The 10,912-nt window shown below is 44.2% G+C and overlaps 1 long non-coding RNA gene across 1 annotated transcript in view; it reads right to left on the bottom strand.

Annotated features, from left to right (window-relative positions):
* Positions 1-10,499: 10,499 nt before the first annotated feature.
* LOC123117114 (uncharacterized) overlaps positions 10,500-10,912 on the bottom strand; it is a 947-nt gene continuing 534 nt past the window's right edge. The window contains exons 3-4 of the long non-coding RNA XR_006457299.1: positions 10,705-10,805; positions 10,500-10,529 (exon numbers count right to left, since the gene is read on the bottom strand). This is a non-coding gene — a long non-coding RNA (uncharacterized lncRNA). The remainder of the gene's footprint in view (positions 10,530-10,704; positions 10,806-10,912) is intronic.

The raw sequence follows: 10,912 nt of genomic DNA, 5'->3' as shown, positions 1-10,912 counted from the left end.
TGACTAAATTAGCTACAGAATATGACCCAAGCTACCACATTAGTGTATGCCTAAAGAATAGATCTGAAAACAAAGGATGATGAAGTCAAGTGTGACATACAGATCATATATCAATACCTAATATCTTATTATCACAATGCATCCCAATCCATGATAATCCCAACAACAGTTCAAGAAAATGGCAATCCTGTGTAGATAGTATAAACATACCCACTTCACTGTATATTTAATATCATGTGTTCAGCATATCAGTACCCAATAAGGCCAACAAACCTACATTAGATTTCTTTAGTATAAGAGCAGATTTTGCGAAGCTTCTTAAAAATGTGATAATGCCTCAACGGCTGAGCGCCCTACTTTTGGCAACCTTGTTCAAAGAATTAAAAATGATTCATTTTACTTTTATAGGAGAGAAAACTATCACAAAAGGAACACTAAATACCTAAAAATGATGTAGTTCTGCAACAATCATCAAGCTGTAGCATTTCCTCTGTATGTCAGCTATTCAGCACATCATGTGTTTATTTCTTTAACATCGGCCATGGGGTAGATGGAGGGGACCGGCAGCCGGAGCGAACCTGGGGAAGGATGAGGGGAGCCGATTAGGATGGAGAGCAGCAGGGCAGCGAGCTATTCGCCACCAGCTGCAGGTTTGCCCCCTTGGACCACACAAAGGCCACCGCTGTTTGTCTGTGCCTTCAGGCCAGGGAGCCGGAACCGAGGAAGATCCATGAGGAGGCGATGGTACGCAGCTCTCCTGATTCATGTTGTTGCCTGCACGCACCTCTCGGCCGGCCAGCCGAAGCGGCGACGTAGCGCGCCGTGGTATCTCGGGTGGAGGCTGGAGGGCAGTATCAGGAGAGATGGGTCTATTGGTGAGGAGCGGTTTGGGCACAGCCGTGACTGGAGAGACCCACACCACAGGGGGGCTTTTTATACGCACATAGATCGGTAGAGCCACGACACGGGATTGAACCAGAATTTTTGGGAGAGACAGAGATAGCCCAGTCAAAGCGGTGGGCGGTCAAAGAGGTGGAGGTCACGAACGCTCTAGAGAGAACAGAGAAGATCGTTACGTTCACACGTAAGTAGTTCTCGTGCGTCCCTGGTAACACGCGTAAATCATTGGAGGCAGTAAAAAATCCAAAAAAACCCAGGTAAATCATACCCTGACTGTTGGGTTTCGTAGTAATTTCAAAAAAATTCCTACGCACACGCAAGATCATGTGATGCATAGCAACGAGGGGGAGAGTATTGTCTACGTACCCTACGCAGACCGACTGCGGAAGCGATGACACGACGTAGAGGAAGTAGTCGTACGTCTTCACGATCCAACCGATCAAGCACCGAAACTACGGCACCTCCGAGTTCGAGCACACGTTCAGCTCGATGACGATCCCCGGACTCCGATCCAGCAAAGTGTCGGGGAAGAGTTCCGTCAGCACGACGGCGTGGTGACGATCTTGATGAACTACAACAGCAGGGCTTCGCCTAAACTCCGCTACAGTATTATCGAGGAATATGGTGGCAGGGGGCGCCGCACACGGCTAAGGAACAGATCACGTGGATCAACTTGTGTGTCTTGGGTGTCCCCTTGCCTCCGTATATAAAGGATCCAAGGGGGGGTGCGGCCGGCCCTAGGGGAGGCGCGCAGGAGGAGTCCTACTCCTACCGGGAGTAGGACTCCCCTCCCGTTCCTTGTCCAACTAGGAGAGGTGGAGGGAGAGAAGGAAAGGGGGGGCGCCGCCCCTCCCTCCTTGTCCAATTCGGACTAGGGGGAGAGGGGGCGCGCGGCCTGCTGTGGCAGCCCCTTCCTCTTCTCCATATTAGGCCCATAAGGCCCATTAACCCCCCGGGGGGTTCCGGTAACCCCCCGGTGCTCCGGTTTTATCCGATACTCTTCCGGAACCCTTCCGGTGTCCGAATATAGTCATCCAATATATCAATCTTTACGTCTCGACCATTTCGAGACTCCTCGTCATGTCCGTGATCTCATCCGGGACTCCGAACAACCTTCGGTACATCAAAATGCATAAACTCATAATATAACTGTCATCGTAACCTTAAGCGTGCGGACCCTACGGGTTCGAGAACAATGTAGACATGACCGAGACACGTCTCCGGTCAATAACCAATAGCGGGACCTGGATGCCCATATTGGCTCCTACATATTCTACGAAGATCTTTATCGGTCAGACCGCATAACAACATACGTTGTTCCCTTTGTCATCGGTGTGTTACTTGCCCGAGATTCGATCGTCGGTATCCAATACCTAGTTCAATCTCGTTACCGGCAAGTCTCTTTACTCGTTCCGTAATACATCATCTCACAACTAACATATTAGTTGTAATGCTTGCAAGGCTTATGTGATGTGTATTACCGAGAGGGCCCAGAGATACCTCTCCGACAATCGGAGTGACAAATCCTAATCTCGAAATACGCCAACCCAACATCGACCATTGGAGACACCTGTAGTACTCCTTTATAATCACCCAGTTACGTTGTGACGTTTGGTAGTACCCAAAGTGTTCCTCCGGTAAACGGGAGTTGCATAATCTCATAGTCATAGGAACATGTATAAGTCATGAAGAAAGCAATAGCAACACACTAAACGATCGGGTGCTAAGCTAATGGAATGGGTCATGTCAATCAGATCATTCTACTAATGATGTGACCTCGTTAATCAAATAACAACTCATTGTTCATGGTTAGGAAACATAACCATCTTTGATTAACGAGCTAGTCAAGTAGATGCATACTAGTGACACTTTGTTTGTCTATGTATTCACACATGTATTATGTTTCCGGTAAATACAATTCTAGCATGAATAATAAACATTTATCATGATTATAAGGAAATAAATAATAACTTTATTATTGCCTCTAGGGCATATTTCCTTCAGTCTCCCACTTGCACTAGAGTCAATAATCTAGATTACACTGTAATGATTCTAACACCCATGGAGCCTTGGTGCTGATCATGTTTTGCTCGTGGAAGAGGCTTAGTCAACGGGTCTGCAACATTCAGATCCGTATGTATCTTGCAAATCTCTATGTCTCCCACCTGGACTAGATCCCGGATGGAGTTGAAGCGTCTCTTGATGTGTTTGGTCCTTTTGTGAAATCTGGATTCCTTTGCTAAGGCAATTGCACCAGTATTGTCACAAAAGATTTTCATTGGACCCGATGCACTAGGTATGACACCTAGATCGGATATGAACTCCTTCATCCAGACTCCTTCGTTTGCTGCTTCCAAAGCAGCTATGTATTCCGCTTCACATGTAGATCCCGCTACGACGCTTTGTTTAGAACTGCACCAACTGACAGCTCCACCGTTTAATGTAAACACGTATCCGGTTTGCGATTTAGAATTGTCCGGATCAGTGTCAAAGCTTGCATCAATGTAACCTTTTACGATGAGCTCTTTGTCACCTCCATATACGAGAAACATATCCTTAGTCCTTTTCAGGTATTTCAGGATGTTCTTGACCGCTGTCTAGTGATCCACTCCTGGATTACTTTGGTACCTCCCTTCTAAACTTATAGCAAGGCATACATCAGGTCTGGTACACAGCATTGCATACATGATAGATCCTATGGCTGATGCATAGGGATCATCTTTCATATTCTCTCTATCTTCTGCAGTGGTCGGGCATTGAGTCTTACTCAATTTCACACCTTGTAATACAGGCAAGAACCCTTTCTTTGCTTGATCCATTTTGAACTTTTTCAAAATTTTGTCAAGGTATGTGCTTTGTGAAAGTCCAATTAAGCGTTTTGATCTATCTCTATAGATCTTAATGCCTAATATGTAAGCAGCTTCACCGAGGTCTTTCATTGAAAAACTTTTATTCAAGTACCCCTTTATGCTATCCAAAAATTCTATATCATTTCCAATCAGTAATATGTCATCCACATATAATATCAGAAATGCTACAGAGCTCCCACTCACTTTCTTGTAAATACAGGCTTCTCCGAAAGTCTGTATAAAACCAAATACTTTGATCACACTATCAAAACGTTTATTCCAACTCCGAGAGGCTTGCACCAGTCCATAAATGGATCGCTGGAGCTTGCACACTTTGTTAGCTCCCTTTGGATCGACAAAACCTTCCGGTTGCATCATATACAACTCTTCTTCCAGAAATCCATTCAGGAATGCAGTTTTGACATCCATCTGCCAAATTTCATAATCATAAAATGCGGCAATTGCTAACATGATTCGGACGGACTTAAGCATCGCTACGGGTGAGAAGGTCTCATCGTAGTCAATCCCTTGAACTTGTCGAAAACCTTTTGCGACAAGTCGAGCTTTGTAGGCAGTAACATTACCATCAGCGTCAGTCTTCTTCTTAAAGATCCATTTATTCTCAATTGCTTGCCGATCATCGGGCAAGTCAACCAAAGTCCATACTTTGTTCTCATACATGGATCCCATCTCAGATTTCATGGCTTCAAGCCACTTTGCGGAATCTGGGCTTACCATCGCTTCTTCATAGTTCGTAGGTTCATCATGATCTAGTAGCATGACTTCCAGAATAGGATTTCCATACCACTCTGGCGCGGATCTTACTCTGGTTGATCTACGTGGTTCAGTAGTATCTTGATCTGAAGTTTCATGATCATTATCATTGACTTCCTCACTAACCGGTGTAGGTGTCACTGAAACAGTTTTCTGTGATGAACTACTCTCCAGTAAGGGAGCAGGTACAGTTACCTCGTCAAGTTCTACTTTCCTCCCACTCACTTCTTTCGAGAGAAACTCCTTCTCTAGAAATGATCCATTCTTAGCAACGAATGTTTTGCCTTCGGATCTGTGATAGAAGGTGTACCCAACAGTTTCCTTTGGGTATCCTATGAAGACACATTTCTCCGATTTGGGTTCGAGCTTATCAGGTTGAAGCTTTTTCACATAAGCATCGCAGCCCCAAACTTTAAGAAACGACAACTTTGGTTTCTTGCCAAACCATAGTTCATATGGCGTCGTCTCAACGGATTTTGATGGTGCCCTATTTAACGTGAATGCGGCCGTCTCTAAAGCATAACCCCAAAATGATAGCGGTAAATCTGTAAGAGACATCATAGATCGCACCATATCTAGTAAAGTACGATTACGACGTTCGGACACACCATTGCGCTGTGGTGTTCCGGGTGGCGTGAGTTGCGAAACTATTCCACAGTTTTTCAAATGTACACCAAACTCGTAACTCAAATATTCTCCTCCACGATCAGATCGTAGAAACTTTATTTTCTTGTTACGATGATTTTCAACTTCACTCTGAAATTCTTTGAACTTTTCAAATGTTTCAGACTTATGCTTCATTAAGTAGATATATCCATATCTGCTCAAATCATCTGTGAAGGTGAGAAAATAACGATATCCGCCTCGAGCCTCAATATTCATCGGACCACATACATCGGTATGTATGATTTCCAACAAATATGTTGCTCTCTCCATAGTACCGGAGAATGGTGTTTTAGTCATCTTGCCCATGAGGCACGGTTCGCAAGTACCAAGTGATTCATAATCAAGTGGTTCCAAAAGTCCATCAGTATGGAGTTTCTTCATGCGCTTTACACCGATATGACCTAAACGACAGTGCCACAAATAAGTTGCACTTTCATTATCAACTCTGCATCTTTTGGTTTCAACATTATGAATATGTGTATTACTACTATCGAGATTCAACAAGAATAGACCACTCTTCAAGGGTGCATGACCATAAAAGATATTACTCATATAAATGGAACAACCATTATTCTCTGATTTAAATGAATAACCGTCTCGCATTAAACAAGATCCAGATATAATGTTCATGCTCAACGCTGGCACCAAATAACAATTATTTAGGTCTAATATTAATCCTGAAGGTAGATGTAGAGGTAGTGTGCCGACCGCGATCACATCGACTTTGGAACCGTTTCCCACGCGCATCGTCACCTCGTCCTTTGCCAGTGCCCGCTTATTCTGTAGTCCCTGTTTCGAGTTGCAAATATTAGCAACAGAACCAGTATCAAATACCCAGGTGCTACTGCGAGCTCTAGTAAGGTACACATCAATAACATGTATATCATATATACCTTTGTTCACCTTGCCATCCTTCTTATCCGCCAAATACTTGGGGCAGTTCCGCTTCCAGTGACCAGTCTGCTTGCAGTAGAAGCACTCAGTTTCAGGCTTAGGTCCAGACTTGGGTTTCTTATCTTGAGCAGCAACTGGCTTGTTGTTCTTCTTGAAGTTCCCTTTCTTCTTTCCTTTGCCCTTTTTCTTGAAACTAGTGGTTTTGTTAACCATCAACACTTGATGCTCCTTTTTGATTTCTACCTCCGCAGCTTTCAGCATTGCGAAGAGCTCGGGAATAGTCTTGTTCATCCCTTGCATATTATAGTTCATCACGAAGCTCTTGTAGCTTGGTGGCAGTGATTGGAGAATTCTGTCGATGACGCAATCATCCGGAAGATTAACTCCCAATTGAATCAAGTGATTATTATACCCAGACATTTTGAGTATATGCTCACTGACAGAACTGTTCTCCTCCATCTTGCAGCTATAGAACTTATTGGAGACTTCATATCTCTCAATCCGGGCATTTGCTTGAAATATTAACTTCAACTCCTGGAACATCTCATATGCTCCATGACGTTCAAAATGTCGTTGAAGTCCCGATTCTAAGCCGTAAAGCATGGCACACTGAACTATCGAGTAGTCATCAGCTTTGCTCTGCCAGACGTTCATAACATCTGGCGTTGCTCCAGCAGCAGGCCTGGCACCCAGCGGTGCTTCCAGGACGTAATTCTTCTGTGCAGCAATGAGGATAATCCTCAAGTTACGGACCCAGTCCGTGTAATTGCTACCATCATCTTTCAACTTTGCTTTCTCAAGGAACGCATTAAAATTTAACGGAACAACAGCACGAGCCATCTATCTACAATCAACATAAACAAGCAAGATACTATCAGGGACTAAGATCATGATAAATTTTAAGTTCAATTAATCATATTACTAAAGAACTCCCACTTAGATAGACATCCCTCTAATCCTCTAAGTGATCACGTGATCCAAATCAACTAAACCATAACCGATCATCACGTGAGATGGAGTAGTTTTCAATGGTGAACATCGTTATGTTGATCATATCTACTATATGATTCACGCTCGACCTTTCGGTCTCCGTGTTCCGAGGCCATATCTGCATATGCTAGGCTCGTCAAGTTTAACCTGAGTATTCTGCGTGTGCAAAAACTGGCTTGCACCCGTTGTAGATGGACGTAGAGCTTATCACACCCGATCATCATGTGGTGTCTGGGCACGACGAACTTTGGCAACGGTGCATACTCAGGGAGAACACTTCTTGATAATTTAGTGAGAGATCATCTTATAATGCTACCGTCAATCAAAGCAAGATAAGATGCATAAAAGGATAAACATCACATGCAATCAATATAAGTGACATGATATGGCCATCATCATCTTGTGCCTGTGATCTCCATCTCCGAAGCACCGTCATGATCACCATCGTCACCGGCGCGACACCTTGATCTCCATCGTAGCATCGTTGTCGTCTCGCCAATCTTATGCTTCCACGACTATCACTACCGTTTAGTAATAAAGTAAAGCATTACATCGCGATTGCATTGCATACAATAAAGCGACAACCATATGGCTCCTGCCAGTTGCCGATAACTCGGTTACAAAACATGATCATCTCATACAATAAAATTCAGCATCATGCCTTGACCATATCACATCACAACATGCCCTGCAAAAACAAGTTAGACGTCCTCTACTTTGTTGTTGCATGTTTTACGTGGCTGCTACGGGCTTAAGTAAGAACTAATCTCACCTACGCATCAAAACCACAACGATAGTTTGTCAAATAGACTCCGTTTTAACCTTCGCAAGGACCGGGCGTAGCCATATTTGGTTCAACTAAAGTTGGAGAGTCAGTCGCCCGCAAGCCATCTCTGTGCAAAGCACGTCGAGGGAACCGGTCTCGCGTAAGCGTACGCGTAAGGTTGGTCTGGGTCGTCTCGTCCAACAATACCGCCGAACCAAAATATGACATGCTGGTAGGCAGTATGACGTGTATCGTCCACAACTCACTTGTGTTCTACTCGTGCATATAACATCAACATAAATAACCTAGGCTCGGATGCCACTGTTGGGTTTCGTAGTAATTTCAAAAAATTTCCTACGCACACGCAAGATCATGTGATGCATAGCAACGAGGGGGAGAGTATTGTCTACGTACCCTACGTAGACCGACTGCGGAAGCGATGACACGACGTAGAGGAAGTAGTCGTACGTCTTCACGATCCAACCGATCAAGCACCGAAACTACGGCACCTCCGAGTTCGAGCACACGTTCAGCTCGATGACGATCCCCGGACTCCGATCCAGCAAAGTGTCGGGGAAGAGTTCCGTCAGCACGACGGCGTGGTGACGATCTTGATGAACTACAACAGCAGGGCTTCGCCTAAACTCCGCTACAGTATTATCGAGGAATATGGTGGCAGGGGGCGCCGCACACGGCTAAGGAACAGATCACGTGGATCAACTTGTGTGTCTTGGGTGTCCCCTTGCCTCCGTATATAAAGAATCCAAGGGGGGGTGCGGCCGGCCCTAGGGGAGGCGCGCAGGAGGAGTCCTACTCCTACCGGGAGTAGGACTCCCCTCCCGTTCCTTGTCCAACTAGGAGAGGTGGAGGGAGAGAAGGAAAGGGGGGGCGCCGCCCCTCCCTCCTTGTCCAATTCAGACTAGGGGGAGAGGGGGCGCGCGGCCTGCTGTGGCAGCCCCTTCCTCTTCTCCACATTAGGCCCATAAGGCCCATTAACCCCCCGGGGGGTTCCGGTAACCCCCCGGTGCTCCGGTTTTATCCGATACTCTTCCGGAACCCTTCCGGTGTCCGAATATAGTCATCCAATATATCAATCTTTACGTCTCGACCATTTCGAGACTCCTCGTCATGTCCGTGATCTCATCCGGGACTCCGAACAACCTTCGGTACATCAAAATGCATAAACTCATAATATAACTGTCATCGTAACCTTAAGCGTGCGGACCCTACGGGTTCGAGAACAATGTAGACATGACCGAGACACGTCTCTGGTCAATAACCAATAGCGGGACCTGGATGCCCATATTGGCTCCTACATATTCTACGAAGATCTTTATCGGTCAGACCGCATAACAACATACGTTGTTCCCTTTGTCATCGGTATGTTACTTGCCCGAGATTCGATCGTCGGTATCCAATACCTAGTTCAATCTCGTTACCGGCAAGTCTCTTTACTCGTTCCGTAATACATCATCTCACAACTAACATATTAGTTGTAATGCTTGCAAGGCTTATGTGATGTGTATTACCGAGAGGGCCCAGAGATACCTCTCCGACAATCGGAGTGACAAATCCTAATCTCGAAATACGCCAACCCAACATCGACCATTGTAGACACCTGTAGTACTCCTTTATAATCACCCAGTTACGTTGTGACGTTTGGTAGTACCCAAAGTGTTCCTCCGGTAAACGGGAGTTGCATAATCTCATAGTCATAGGAACATGTATAAGTCATGAAGAAAGCAATAGCAACATACTAAACGATCGGGTGCTAAGCTAATGGAATGGGTCATGTCAATCAGATCATTCTACTAATGATGTGACCTCGTTAATCAAATAACAACTCATTGTTCATGGTTAGGAAACATAACCATCTTTGATTAACGAGCTAGTCAAGTAGAGGCATACTAGTGACACTATGTTTGTCTATGTATTCACACATGTATTATGTTTCCGGTAAATACAATTCTAGCATGAATAATAAACATTTATCATGATTATAAGGAAATAAATAATAACTTTATTATTGCCTCTAGGGCATATTTCCTTCACTGACGGGCCTAGTCTTCTTAGTATAAATGAACACAAAAGCACCAACAATTATATGTATATTCTCATCCCACAACAGCTAAAAGTACCCAGCTCTGATTCATACTGCTAGCGAACAAATTACGAGGTGCTTCAGATTTTCTAACTATTTGAGTATGTTATGGGACCCATGCTCATCGTATAATTGAAATAAAACCTTAGGATACCCTAGAGTATTGTAGTCTCTTAAGTCACAATAAAGCAGATGGCCTTAGCATACCTTGTCACCCACAGCCATGTAACACTTGATTCCCAGCAGATGCTTCTACCAACTAATCAATGTGGTGATAAAGATTTAACATTAGTGAAGAGGAGATAAACCTTCACCTGAGCTTGAAGAAAGAAAATAGAATAGGCTCACCTTTGATCTGCAATAGCACTTCCTCAATCATGCAGTACACAAAACAACTTCTAGTTCATCGGTGAGCAAACGTACTGAAGCTCCTCAAAATATGAAAATGTTGAATTTTGGAGGGGAAATGTGAGTGTTGCCCCTGGAAACGTGAGCAGCCGTACTATCAGATATTGCCATACTGGCATAGCTTGCTATATGAGTTGTAGCGATGAAACAACCTGTTCTTGGTGGTGTACAGTTGTGCCGCCTACACAAGATCAAAATGACAAGCTTTGTAAATAAATTTTCCCTTTGCAATATTCTAGTGCAAGAAAAATAGATGGTTCGAAGAAGTTGAATATAAATAGGGTTTGAGCAAACCATATATAACATAAAAATGAAAATGCAGAAACAAACATGAATGGGAGAAAGAGATGATTCACCCCTTTCTTTTTTGTCAAGCTGCTCTTCCACAAGAATCTTTCTCTTCTTTTCTCAGATATGAAATTCCACAAGATTATTTCTCTTCTTTTCTATCTCAGATCTGAAAAAACACAAATTGAGAAATCAAAATCACAGAATCAGAGAACTGGGATATAATAACTGGGGGAGGAAGAGGGGGGAGGGGAGCAACAAATAGGGATTGAGCAA

This window comes from Triticum aestivum, chromosome 5B, assembly GCF_018294505.1.
Source record: "Triticum aestivum cultivar Chinese Spring chromosome 5B, IWGSC CS RefSeq v2.1, whole genome shotgun sequence".
NCBI classification, from domain to species: Eukaryota; Viridiplantae; Streptophyta; class Magnoliopsida; order Poales; family Poaceae; genus Triticum; species Triticum aestivum.
Note: the sequence above shows the minus strand (reverse complement) of the source record. Positions and strands in the feature narration are given on the sequence as shown.